We start from the raw sequence: 13,851 nt of genomic DNA, 5'->3' as shown, positions 1-13,851 counted from the left end.
ACACTTGCACCCTGACTTTCCGGACACAGGAAGCAGGGCGCAGGGGAGGGCGGCGGCCGACGCTGACTGTGAGCTGCACGGCCAGGTGCTAGGGCGACTCCGAGCGACCCCCTGGGGCCCGGGACGCTTGCCCAGCAGCCCTGAGCGAGGAGGAGGAGGAGGAGGAGGAGGAGGAGGAGGAGGAGGAGGAGGCGGAGGCTGGATTCCAGCGTGGGAAGCAGGAACCAAAGGTCTGTGCTGGCTCCCCCCGGGGAGCGCTGGGACTGGAGGACGGAAGGGATGAGAAGGCGCCTTCCAGGCCTTCCCGCTGGGGTTAGCCCCGTGTCACCTGCCCCGACGGGGCCCCAGCCACGTCACCGCTGAGCCTCGGTCACCTTCTGTCACAACAGACCCCAGCAGCCTCAGGTCAGGCGGGGGGTCTGCACCAGCCCAGCAAGTGCAGCCGGGCCGCCTGGTGTGGGGCGGGCAGGCGGGGACGTGGCCAGTGAGGGAAGCCAGCCGTCCGCGAATAAAACCCACCGAGTCAAGTTGGCCTGGAGCGTTTCTCCGTGGCCTCCGCCTTGTCATTCCCAGAAGGGGATGGAACCTGGCGTGTAAGGGACACCACGCGGTCGACAACAAGGACACTCGGGGCTGAGCGGAGGGGGCCGTGTGATGCTCAGCGAAGCCGGCGTGACGGCCAGGACACCAATTAGGAGGAAATGACCCACCCCGGGCCCTGGCTCTCCCGCTGTCTGACGCCCCAAGGAAGGGAAAAAGGTCACTTGGGAGACTATGGCACCGAAATATCAAGTCAGATGGGTCACCCCCAAGGCCACAAACATAATTCCAATTAAGGAGATACTTTCCTTTACAAGGTCTGAGCACAGGGGAACTGGCATATCATGAATTCTCTCCCGCCCGCTTGTCTGTAATTTATTTCCCTGCCCCACTTACAACGTTGGCAAAGATTCCGTGCAATTCAATCAAATTTTATATTACGTGCTTGCCACGTGGCCGGTGGAAACGCGCACGACGGGGTCTTTCCAACCGCTCCGAGGACGGCCCGACTCTTCCAGACACACAGTCGGCACCTCACCGATGTTTGCTGGGGGGCTGGGTGTGGAGGGGCCCAGACGGCCTCAGACTGGAGCCCTCCAGCAAGGCAGAGTGAAACCCTGGGGGTTCCGCCCCCCACCCCCATCAGGCAGTACGGGGTGGAGGAAAGCTCACCCACCAGGCACCACAGTCCCTACCCATCTAGGCCCGAGGGCCCTGGACTCACTCCAGAACAATTAAATCAGAGTGTCTGCTGGTGAGGCCTGGACCCTGACATGTTAAATTTTGAATATTTCGATTCTGATATGCAGCCAGGGACGAGAGCTGCTGTGCCAGGCACACAAGAACATTCCGGAAAGCCGGGGCCACCATCACAGCCTGCAGGAGACACTGCCAAGTGGGCAACTGCACACATAAGTAAGTAGTGGAGGCCCAGAACCTAAGAGTGAAAAGGAAACTTAAAAGCCTAGTTCAATAGCCCAGGCCTCTCTGTAAGAGTCCCAGCACGTGGTCATTCAGTCGGCTTGACTACCTCCAGGGACAGGGAACTCACTCCCTATCAAGGCCACCCATCTCTACTTTGGAAGGCTCTGTTTCAGAGACCTGGATTCGGCCTTCTGGAGTGCTGTCCTGGGGTGAAGCCTTGCTCTGACTGTGGCGTCGCAGACGCCCGTGCCAAAAGGCCTCACTCTCAACACCCTCCCCTAGACACACACTTGTAACACAGAACGCCGCACCTGGAGGCATCCTGGGAGATCAGCTAGTCGCCACGCTTCGCTCTGTGTGAGGACGCAGAGGCCCAAGAGGCCGGCTCAGCCCCCATCAAACGCCAGCCTGTGTTGAGCTCAGAACCTGGGTGCTGGGGCCTCCCGGGCCACCCCGTCCTGGACGCCACCTCCCGCTTTCTCACCCGGCGGCTCTGCCTCCTTCTCCCATAAACACTGTGCCCCTCGTTACCCTTCCTTCCCCGCTGCCCGTGAGGAGGCGAGCGCTCCGGGCCGTGACAGCCTCCTCCCGCGTTGACAGGTGCTCACCCGCCACCAGGGGCGTCTTGGGAAGGCCTGTCGGGAGGGGCACATGTGCCCGGTTGGTCCCGGCAGCCCCGGGCCCTGAGTTACAGAAAGCCACTTGACCCTTCTGTGCCGGCGTGCGGCAGAGCCCCACTCTGTCTCCTGTCCCTGTCACCGTGAGGGCTTCCCCTGCAGACGGGCACGGCGCCCCCACCAAGGCCGTGGTCCCCATGTTTCTTCAGGCCGGCAGGAGCCCCTGTCTTCTTATGTGTTCCAGAATGTGTGAAACAGATAACTGTGCATTCTGTGTGGCTGGCTTTGAAGTCGTTTTATTTGCTCTTATTAAAACCTATCTGGCCCCAAACCAATAAAACAGCAAGAAAGCACCTTGCCCTGCAGGAAGCTGTGTGTGTGCTGGGCTCCCAGCTCGAACCGAGCGTGCCCGGGCCGGGCCTGTCGCCTCCCGTCCGCCCAGGTAGCGGGCCAGACTCGCGGCCCCTCCACAGCGGCTCTGGAAGCCAGTTGCAATGAGCCAGTCAGTTCACCTCCGGTGGACGGGCCGCGTCTCCCGGCAGGCACGGGAGCGGGTTTTGGTTTCAAAAATGCCAAGTGAGGCCTACGGACCCGCCTGTGCCCCTCACCTCAGCCTCACCTCCCTGCCCTCTCGTCCCTCCTCTGCCCTGTGATCTTGCCTCTGCCTACACCAGAGGCTCACATCCCCTTCCAGCCCCATCAGGGAACCCCACTGCCAGCCTGGTGCCCGGAGGCGAACCATCTCCGCCCCCACACAGGGTAGAACCATCCCGAGCCTAGCAATGTCTGGGCCGAATGAAAATTTTAAGACGCCCAGGAATCCCATATGGTGAGAAAAACAACCGCCCGCAGGCTCCGCAGCCTGCCTGAAGGCCGTTCTGGAGCCTCCCAGCTAGGGAAGAGCCTGTCCGTGCGCCCCCTGAGCACCCAGGCAGCCGGGAGCAGGACGCTGAGGGCACCTCCACGGCCACGTCCCCCCGGGGCACGAAGGCAGCAGGTCCTCGGCCAGATGCTGGGACTCAGCTGGAGGGGCCTTCTAGGCGAGCTGCCCCCCACCCCACTCCAGGCCAGGAAAGTGAGGCCCAGAGAGGGGCTCTGTCCCGCCCAAGGCCACACAGCCGTAGCAGAAAGCGCTAACCCGGCCCTGTCTCCAGAAGCTGGGCCAGTGTTTGCCCCACCCGCCTGTCGCCCGCCTGTCGGGCAGGACCCTGTGTGACTCACTGCCATCCGTCTGCGGGGACCGACCCCGTCTGGGGAGCAGGTGTTCCTGCCGAGGCTGTTTCAGGGCAAATCAGAGAAATAACTTCTGGAAAATAAGTAAAGTTCTGCACCATAAGGTGGCCGAGGGGACTAAAACAAGCTCTAGTCCCCAACATAGAGACCCCTCTTCTGGGTTCTTCTTCCTGCGCACGGGACGCTGCACGGACGTGGAGGGATGGCCGTGCAGGGACCGGCTGGGCTGCGTGAGTCCCAGCATTTGCGTGTGCAGGCCGGCGCGGACGGAGGCGGCACCCACCGACTTTCCCGCGTCCTCCTGCCCCCTCTCTCTGGCACCAACGTGGTCGGAGGAGCCGTCAGCCCGGAGCCTCCCGCCCGTGTGTGCAGAGCCGGGGTCCCGCCGCCCAGACGGCCTGCCACACCTCGGGGAGCCGGGGGTCTCAGCCCCTCTAGGTGCTTATCGCATCCGCTTCCTTCCTGCAGGGACTTGCAGCCCAGACCTCAGGCGGGCGCTCACCCGCCCCAGCGGGTTCGCATCAGAGCTGCTGCGGGGGGACCCCGCGGTCCCCGCAGGGCGCTCTTCCAGGGACTGACCCCAGATTCAAACTCTACGAGGATGTACGCGTCAGGCCTGAGTCTACCGTTGTCACACCGGCGTCACTCGAGCCTCAGCACAACTGTGGTCCCCACTTGACAAATGAGGACACGGGAGGCTCGGGGTGATTGCGGTTTGCTGAGATCACGAGGTAAGCCGAGAGCCTTCTGATTCCGTGCTGCCCGTGGCCGTGGCCCCTTGGCCGCCACTCACCTGAAGCCACGGCTGCCGGCTCATTGTCTCCGCAGGCACGGAGCCCCCGACTCCAGCCAGCGGACGCCTCCGCGTGGGGCCGGCCCCCGGGAAGCCAGGCCACGCCGTCCGTACGGTTCCGTCACTGTCCTTAACACCCACCAGGCAGAGGAAGAGTCCTCTCCTTCCAGACTTCCCGTGAGAAGACCAGAGAGTGCACGTGGAAACACTCTGCTCCCGGGCCCCGGCGTTTACGGTCTGTGCGAGCTTGCACCCTGGGGCCGGGGGCTGGTGTGCGCCCGTCACCCGCCACCATCAACAGGAACAGTAACAATTAACGTGATACCAGTGTTTCCCTGTGTGGACAGTGTCGTGCGATCCACTGCCACAGGGTCTGAGAGACTTGGGGGCCGGCCCTGCCCCTCCGGCCCACACCTCCCAGCCTCCACACCCACCACATGGTGGGGGGGAGGGGGGGGAGAGCTGGGATTCGCAGACCTCGGCCAGGGCCCTGCTCAGGCTCCGCACAGGCCTCGTGTCTGGATCACGGCATCATCAGCGGACCCAGTTTTCAGCGAGGCAGTGTCACGGCGCCTGCGTTAACCTCGATTACCCAGCCTCCCTTTCGGGTGACCCCATCTGTTACGGACAATCTCACGCCTGCCTGAGCCCTCGGTGACTTGAATTTCTCAGCACCCAGGAGGCTGTAACTCTGGAGAGGACCGAGTATCAGAATGCATCTGCTACCGAGTACTTGCGTCCTGGGCATCTGCTTAGAGTTCTCCTGCTTACAAAGCATTTTTTGTATTTCCTAATTTGGTTTCCTATTTGATTTCGGGGAGGCAGGGAGAGCCACTCCCATCTCAGAGATGGGAAAACTGAGGCTTGGGATATTTGCACAATTCCCCGAGGTCACACAGGCGGGGGCCCCAAATCTCCCAACGTTGTTTTCTGTACAGGCCCATGAGTGTGACCTGTGTGGGACCCTTGGGAACATGACCCCCGGGCTTCAGCGGGCGGGCAGCCGGCCGCCAGGCAGGCAGAACAGCGTGTGCGGGCGCTTGGAGGCAGGTCTGCCCGGGAGCAGTCACGTCTGCCGTGCAGACTCATCCTGTACCTTGAGCATCTCTCACTGACAGAAAGAAAAAGCAAAACCAGAAACTCGGAGAAGAATACGTCCACACCAGAAAAACAGGCAAACGTAGAGGCCAGACCCCTGCGTCCGGTGCTGGGCTGGGAGAGCGAGGAGACGGCAGGCCTCCCACAGCCCCTTCGAGGTGTCGCTCACACGGGGACGGGGACACGGTGCCGCCCGCTCGAGGACCCCCTGCCCCGTGTCTACCGCGCCCTGCGCCGGGCCCAGGATGTTAGTCCCGAGCTGATCGCCAAGATCCCCCTCCAGGGGCCTCATTTTACAGATGGGAAACTGAGGCACCAAGCAGGAAGTGAGCGGTCTATGGCCGACTTGCCAGGGTGGGGCTGAGCCACCACGTGGGCCTGTCCTTCTGTGGGTTCTGGGTGGCCATGGCTATGAGCCACAGCGGGGTCTGGGGTGCTGAGTGGGGCACGTCTTGGAGCGCTTGCTGCCTCCTCCCTGCAAGGGAGGAGGGACGTGCCCCTCCCCGGCCCTGCCTTGCTCTGCGTACCCACGTGGCCTCCCCCCTGCGCTGTGTCCATTGCCCTGTGTCCCAAGAACAGAGGTGACGATCGTCAGCTCAGGGTTCCTGGTCTGAATAAGCTCCCCAGGCTCCACAGCCCCGGGGCTCCCGTGGGCGGTCACCCCAGACCCTAGACTCTTCTGTGGAGGGTCTGTGTCCCATTTGTCTCTGTCCCATTACCTCACACAGGGCCTGGCACGTAGGAGTAGGTACTCAAGTACTTGATGAGTGAATGAATGAATGAATGAATGAGTGAATGAATGAATGAAATATCATGCCAAATTCCCAAGGAGGCAGAATCAAGCTGAACTACCCCATCACAGGTCTGAGCATCCAGGTGGTAAAGTGCACTTATGGTGGGGCCGGGGTGGGGTGGGAACAGGGTGGGGTGGGGGGTCCTGGGGCAGAGGGGTGGGGTGGGGGTCCAGGGACAGGAGTGGGGGATCCTGGGGCAGCGGGTGGGGTGGGGGTCCAGGGACAGGGGGGTGGGGGGTCCTGGGGCAGAGGGGTGGGGTGGGGGGTCCAGGGACGGGGATTGGAGGGTCCTGGGGCAGCGGGTGGGGTGGGGGTCCAGGGACAGGGGGTTGGGTGGTCTTGGGGCAGAGGGGTGGGGTGGGGAGGTCCTGGGGCAGAGGGGTGGGGTGGGGGTCCAGGGACAGGAGGGTGGGGTGGGGGCGGGGGTCCCGAGCCACCTTTACTTTCCTCATCTCACTGACTAAACAGATACCCACTTGTTCCGAACCCATCCTCTCAGCCGCTAAGCATAACCTGTGAGCAGAGACCCCAAGCAGCCCCCACCCGGCTCCTTGCCCTGGGGAAGCTGTGGGGCCAACGCCAGGGCTAACCAACAGCAGAGGGATGATGCTCGTGGAGGAGAGCCCGTCCTCCCCCACAGCCGTCCTCCCTGCACGGTGCTCGGGGCCGGGCAGGAAGACTGGAGGCTGGGGCCCGGCACCCAGTGCAGACGGTGACAAGCCTTAACTAGGTGGGCGTGGAGGAGCAGGATAGCTCTCCAGAGGCACCGAGGTCACTCCGAGGTGTCTCTAGCTTCCGGGCAGCCCCTCCCAGTCCACTGTTATGTCACTGGGGCCGGGGGCCGGGGGGCCGGGGGGCCCAGGGGAACCAACTGTCTCCCTGCAGAAGCCCAGCTGGGCCCTGGGCTGCGGGTGTGGGGAGCGTCCCTGCGGAACTGTAAGGGGCCAGGTGACGTGAGCCACGGGGGTTGGGGGAAGTCACCCGGCTCTGTCCAGCTGCCACCAGCTGGGAGTGTGTGGGACAGCTGGGAGACATGGGCCAGGTGGCCAGAGGTGGATGGACACGTACGGAACAAAGGGTCACGGCTCTGGAGAATGTCCTCGCTGGAGCTGGCCGGTCTCACTAGCCAGGACTTGGCCAAGGTCCCCGAGCTGCTGGGTCTAGATCTGGAGTCCAGCTCCAGAGACCCCTGCACTCCTTCTGCGAACCACATACACTCCACGTTGTTCATAGCAAACGCTAATGTGCCGCCCCTCGGCCCAAATCCCTCCGTGGCTCCCCGGGGCCCTCAGGAGAAAGCTGGATCCCCTGAGCACGGCACCTGCATGATGTGACCCCTGCTCACCTCACTCAGGCCACGGACCTTCCCTTCCCGGCCTTCAAGACCCAGCTGTGGGCTCGCTGCCCCCGCTGCCCGACCCTCCCGAGCGGCCTCCTCTTGTCCGCCTCCTCCCGGGGAGACCATCTGAGCGCATTAAGGACCGCGGAGCAGGCCGTGAGCTCTTCGAGTGCAGGAACCAGAACTCTTGTCATCTTTCGGTTTCTCCCCGGCCTCCAGCACTTAGCACAGCGCCCGGTGTGTGAGAAAAACTCCATTAATGTTCATGGAGTTAATTTTCCAATTAAGAAGCGAGCGAGCGCTCGGGCAGCCGGAGACGGGACAGACAGGAGCACTCTCAGCCCCCCTCCCCCGCCCTCCTGTGCATGACCGCTGCGGGGTCTCTGGCCACAGCCAAGGGGACAGCAAGGTGGTACACCCGCAGGGAAAACGGCAGCAAGGCCCAGCGGCCCCTCGGCTGAGACAGGCGCATGTCACAGAGGGTGGTGGCCGAGCAGGTGCGCTGGCTGCCGAGTCCACTCGTCCCCGAGATGAGCCCGCCAGCACGCGGCTACTGCCACAGAGAGAGCCGCGATCGGCGCCCTCCGGAGGCCGGGTGGTGACGTGCGCTCCGCCAGTGGGCGCCGGAACAGGAGAGGCCCCCACAACCCAAAGGAGACCCCTTGGGGGCCCTGAGCTGTGATTGCACACCTTTTCCCTTCCACGTCCCGTGTCCCTACACGAGGTAGGAACCGGGCGTCACACCTGCTGTGCGTCCCCGCCACCACCCACTGGGAGGGAGGACGGTGCCCAGCACCCGACCTGCGCACAAAGAGGGTGGCCCAGACCCCACGGCTCCGCGGGAGGGTCACTGTGCTCAGCCAGGCTCCGCTGCCACCCGGCAAGGTGCCTGGGGCAGACCCACAGCCGCGCATCTGAGCCTTTCCTCCGCGGTCCCGGCCGCCGGCGGGAGTGTTTGGGTGGCGGAGAGCAGACGGCACGCCGTGCGGACGGCCACGTCCAGACCTGCCCCTCAGACCCGCCGGCTGCTCCTGCGGGAGGCGCCCCGGGAGTCAGCCTGACAGTCGGAGGGAACGGCGCTGGAAACTGTGTTTCCCTGTTTGGTCGGCCTCTTGGTCTCTTGTAATTTATCTAGTATTTCCCAAAAGGTCACTGGGTGGCGATTTCAATATCGTGAAGTTTGTAGAGATGCTGTGAAAGAAGTGTGCAAATTCCACGGGTTTACACTGGCTTAAAGGTGATATATTTCATGAAAGCATCTATACTGAGTGCACTTTGGATAGGATTTGGTGACCGATTGGTTAGAGATCCAAAAGGCCTTGCTATTAAAAGCCCCACTGTTGTGGGGGGGTAAAAAGAAACAGATCAAAGGCATTTGCCAAGTAGGGTTTGTGGCCAGGAGAGAAGGCAGGGACGTGGTGGGTGACATCACGGAGGAGCCGCCCCAGGCAGGGAACCCCGACCGCCCCCTCAGGGGCCCCAGAGCTAAATCCAGTGTTTGTCACTCGAGGGAAGCTGAGTGAGGAGCTGTTTGAGGGACGAGAGCCCCGGCTGGCTGCAGGCCCCCTCTTGCTCCCAAAGCAGCAGACTCAACGTCCCGGGGCTGAGGGACGGCTGAGGGTCTGCGCTCCCCCAGGCCCGCAGAGCCTCAAACCGCCCGAGCCCCGCCCCCACTGTGTCCCCCTGACGCCCTGCCCGGTGCCAGACCAGGTAGCCGCAGGCCCCGGAGGCCGTGTGGGGACCGGCGTCCCATCCCCAAAGCCACCAGGAGGAGACTCACGGGGACACCAGGCTAAGTCACCCTGGAGGGACTTGTCTAGTAACGGCGGCCGTGGACAGACACTTCAGGGTCAGGCCTCGGGGCAAACGCTTCCTCTCCCTCCAGACCCCACGCCAAGCAGAATGAGAGGCAGGGGGAAGAATGAAAAAGTAATCCCCTCCCCTGGCTGGGTCCTCCCCGGGACCGCGTTACCGCCCTCAACCCCGCACACCTGCGCCTCAGGCAGCTGACGGTCGTGTCGGGGGCGGGGCTTCTAAAAACCCTGACACCCGGGGCTGCACCCCGACCCATAAACAGGGCAGGAGCTAGAAGGAGCTGGAAGCGTCAGCACCGGAAAGATCCGGGTGATTCCAAAATGTAGCCGTCTGGAACCCACCGAGGGGGGTGTGACTATTACCCCCGCTGAACAAGGAAACTGATACTCAGGGAAGTTAAGTCTCGGGTCACACAGCCGGTGCTGATGGAGTCGGGATCCAATGCACACGTCTGTGACTCCAGCACGGGGCCCCCCAAACTCCAAATTTCTGCAGCCACTGTCCCCCCTCCGCCCCCACCCCTCCCACCCATCGAGGCTTCCCCAGGACCAGGACCCTGCGGGCGGCCCTGGGGGGTGTGGGGCAGCCCACTTCAGTTCTCTCCAGAACAAAGCCTGGCCTGAGAGCAGGGGGATATGGGAGGGAAACACTGAAAAGTAGGTGTGTGGGTGAGTCCCAGGCAGGTGAGGAGGAGGAGGGCAGGGAGGCAGGTGAGGAGGAGAAGGGAGGCTGGGGAGCCAGTAAGTGAGGGAGGGACCGGAAGGCTCAGACCAAAAGCCCGGGGTCAGTCGGCCTCTCCGCTGGCTGTGTTTCTCGGGGCACATCACTTCCCTCTCTGAACCCCAGGTCCCCCACTCCTGCGTCTGAGCAGGTGTAGGTATAGGAACACGTGTGGCCTCCTGCAGGCAAACCCCCGGCCCTCAGGGGGGCCTGGCCAGGCTGGGGAGCCCAGTGCACCTGCTGACCCTACAGCCCCAGGACAGGAGCCCCTGGGGGTCACACCCCACACCTGCCCAGACTGACCCCCTGAGCAGGGCTGGTGGCAGGAGGCCGGCCCCACCCCACCAAGTACTGCCCCCCGCGTGGGGCCGAATGGACCCGACATCTGGAGTCACCCCACCCGCCTGAAAGCCCCCCGCTCCCCTCCAGGCCGCCGACCCGCGCCCTGTGCTGGCTTCTTCCCGGGTGCCACGCAGCGTCTGGTATCCCCACGGGGCTCAGGGCCACCCTCTGTGACCTTCCCTGGGCCTCCGTGACTTCCTGTCTGTGCCACTCTGTTCCTGGTCCAAACCTCTCTCCTTGCACGCGTCACCCACCATGTGCTCACGCCTCTTTCACCAGGAAGACCCTCAAGGGAAGGGTCTGGTGTCAGCAGAGGCAGCAAAGCATCAGGGTCAGGATGCCCCCCCTCCTGGTCATCGAGGGGGGGAACCCCGCTGGCGCTTAGAGTCTACACGGCGTGAAGTGCGGTGACTGTAAATGCGATGGCGCGTGTAGAGAGGGGCTCTGCACAGGGCCGGCCGCTCCACGGGGAGGTCGGTAAATGGGGCCACGAGCCCCGTTCCGTGTCCATGGTCGGCACGCCGAGCAGGGCCCCGGCCCGCAAAGCTCGGCGCCTACTGTGTACGCGGCCCCGACAACCTGCTCAGCCTCTGCGGGAGCTAGATGCCCACTCCCCGGCTGGGCTCGCCCTGTGGCCGCCGTGCAGACCCCCTTCTCCGGGACACGGAGCTGCCCTCCCGGTGCCAGAAAGCCTGCAGCCCGGGGCTGGGCGAGGGCCCAGGACGGGAAGAGCAGGTGGCAGGGCCCGCTTCGCAGCCAGGGGCAGAGACCCTGGGAAGCGATGCCCGGAGGTGCCCAGGGGGCAGCCGGGGACATCAACGAGGGGCTCTCGGCCACACTGCCCGCAGCGCCCCAGGAAAGCCTATGATGCAGACGGCAGACACGGCCGCTCAGAGACGCGGTGGCCCCCGGGGACTCTCAGGGAAAGCTGTGTGTGCGTGAGGGGTGGCTGGGGGTCCATGAAGCCCCTGCACGTGAGAGGCCCGCTGGGCTGAGGGCAGGGGGACAGAGGGGCCAGCAGGGAAGGCACAGGGGCCGAGAGATACACAGCCCCCCACCCTCACGCTCCCCACGCTCCTCCAGGCCCCCCAGGATGCAAATCAGGTGCCGGCACAGATTTGCATAATCATGCATATTAAACTTACGGTCTCGTCAGGCTTTTAGAGCCTATAAAGCAATTTTGCTACCTTTAACGGAGAGTAAGGATCACGGCGAGAGATCCCCTGTCCTTTCCTCATTCAACGTGAAGTCCCAGAATGTTAAGTGGGGGGGTTTCCCTGGGGTCTCGGGACGGCCACTCTGTTGACACCTTGGCGGAGGTAGGAAGGGCCCCCCCCCCCCCGTCAGGTGCGCCTCTCACTCCACCGGAGAGCAGTCTGGTCCCAGGGGGCAGAGAAGGCAGAGAGGGCGGATGGGACCATCATCAGGTCATCTTGGGTCCCTGGGTGGTTGGGCAACAATGGGGGCCCCAGCCTGGGCTTGAATCGCTGCTTATTCTTCGCAAAGTGCTCTCACTCCGCCCTCTCCGTTGGTCCCCCGTCATGCTGGAAGGGCAACCTCCTTACCCCACCCTGCGGCTCCTCCCTACCCCACCCTGTGGTTCATCCTTACCCCACCCTGCGGCTCCTCCCTATCCCACCCTGCAGCTCGTCCTTACCCCGCCCTGCGGCTCAGGAGGCTGGCCCCAGAGAGGGGCAGCTGCTCACCAGGATCAAGCACGGGCCCCTCACGCGGCTTCCACTGCACAGGGGTAGGGGGCGGACCCCTTCCCACCCCTGCATCCCTCCTTGCCCAGGACAGACATCACAAATCAATCACCACACTCTCCCCACCAAGCTCACACCTTGAATCCTTCTCAACACAGCCCTTCGGGCAGTAATGCCAATCGTTCAGGGCAGACCCCTGATGGAACCTGCTTGCCCCTTCCTACACCACACCCCACCCTCTCCTCCACATCCTGCCCACATCGCCATGCGCCACGAGCTTCTGGGAAGGGCCAACGGTCTCAGTGCAGCCTGGCCGCTCACCCACCCACTGGCTTCAAATGGGCTCCAGATGGAACCAGATGCACCTGCATTGGGGAGCAGGCCCAGAAGCGGGGGGGTCTCACCCCCCTCAGGCAGTCACACAGGTGCACTGAGGCCCCCAGTGACTGACACACGTGTGCCTCAGGCAGAGCGGGACCGCGGTGTCAGGCTCCAGAGCAGACCACGCCTTGCTGTCTCTGGCAAAGAGCCTCCGAGGGTTCAGGCAGAAGAGAGGCCGAGCACACGGTCCCGGGGCCCAGCGCCTCGCCAGCCCGGGGACACCCTCCCCACCCCACCCCCCACGTCCGCTGAGCCTATCCAGTCTAGAGAGAAGCTCCCATAATCCTTCCACGTGGGCCCTCCCACAACGCTGTTTAAATCACGGTAATAAAACTCTGAAAGTGCTCATTTAGATCTTCACGCACGCCCTGTTATGCAAGGTGGGAAAATGTGGGCCCCAGCCTGTCTCCTGTCGCCCCTCCTCGGGAGACAGCGGCCGCCCAGCTGGGGCTTTCCTTCTGGAACCTGGCAGGTGGGACACACCCTTGTCCCAAGTCCTGGCCACGTCTGAGGGCCCGTGTGGCCCCAGCTCACGGCAGCCACCCGCACCCCACATGCCTCACCCCTGCCCTGCCCTCCTCCCTGCGAGGTCGTGAACGCCCAGTCTCCATATCACCTCCACTGCCCCTGCGCCCCCGCCAGTTTCCCTCTCCTGGACTATCTCCACACAGACAGCGCGGGAGGAGGGAGAATTCTCCGGGAGAATTTTATCACCGACCTTATCTAGAAGAGTTGGAACGTGGTAACAATAAAAGGCAGACTGACTTTGACTTAGTTGTTTTGGTTTTTTTTAATTTTTTTAATGTTTATTTATTTTTGATAGAGAGACAGAGCAGGAGCGGGGGAGGGGCCGAGAGAGAGGGAGACACAGAATCCGAAGGGGGCTCCAGGCTCCGAGCTGTCAGCACAGAGCCCGAGGCGGGGCTCGAACTCACAGACCGTGAGATCATGACCTGAGCTGCCCAGGCGCCCCCATTTTTCACCCTCTCTGCAGAAGACGTTCCCCCTGGCCGTCTGCACTGCCCCACCCCCGCCCCACCCCTGCCCATGCAACTTGTCCACACGGGCCAGGTCTCATTTCTGGAGAGGCAGCCAAGGAGAAGAGCAGAGGGGAAGCCCAGCCCAAGAGCCACCGCCTCCCCCTGCCCAGCACAGGCGGGTGGTACAGCCCCTCCCCTCCCCCCCCCCCCCCCCCCCCCCGCAGTCCTCAGGCCGCCCCTCAGGGCAGTCCTGCCCGATCTGCCCACTGTGGGCCCCATAGGAGGGATGCGTGTGAACTAGGCCTCAGTACGTCCCGGCGCTTATCCACCCAGACCCATCACTGTCACCGTGCCCAGAGGCAGGCATCACAGTGGCCCCCAGACCCAACCCGGTCCTTGGCCCCGCCCCCCCCCCACACACGGGTGGAGACACAGAGGCGCAAAGCCATCCTGGTAATAAGGGCAGAGCCCGAGGTGAGGCCCGGTTTGCCTGACACCTTCACGCCCCCTGACCCCCCCACCACCCTGTGCCCTGGGTTCTCCTCACAGGCCACCCCTCCCTGCCCCCG

General features: G+C 63.5%; 1 protein-coding gene and 1 long non-coding RNA gene across 2 annotated transcripts in view; one reads left to right on the top strand and one right to left on the bottom strand.

Annotated features, from left to right (window-relative positions):
- KCNN3 (potassium calcium-activated channel subfamily N member 3) overlaps window positions 1–13,851 on the bottom strand; it is a 119,444-nt gene that overhangs the window by 88,033 nt on the left and 17,560 nt on the right.
- LOC123382710 lies at window positions 205–6,089 on the top strand. The gene is made up of 3 exons (XR_006591491.1): window positions 205–1,455; window positions 3,783–4,045; window positions 4,143–6,089. It is a non-coding gene; the product is annotated as an uncharacterized LOC123382710 (long non-coding RNA).

The sequence above is a fragment of the Felis catus genome, chromosome F1 (assembly GCF_018350175.1).
Source record: "Felis catus isolate Fca126 chromosome F1, F.catus_Fca126_mat1.0, whole genome shotgun sequence".
NCBI lineage: Eukaryota > Metazoa > Chordata > Mammalia > Carnivora > Felidae > Felis > Felis catus.
This window is presented reverse-complemented; position numbering and strand designations above follow the sequence as displayed.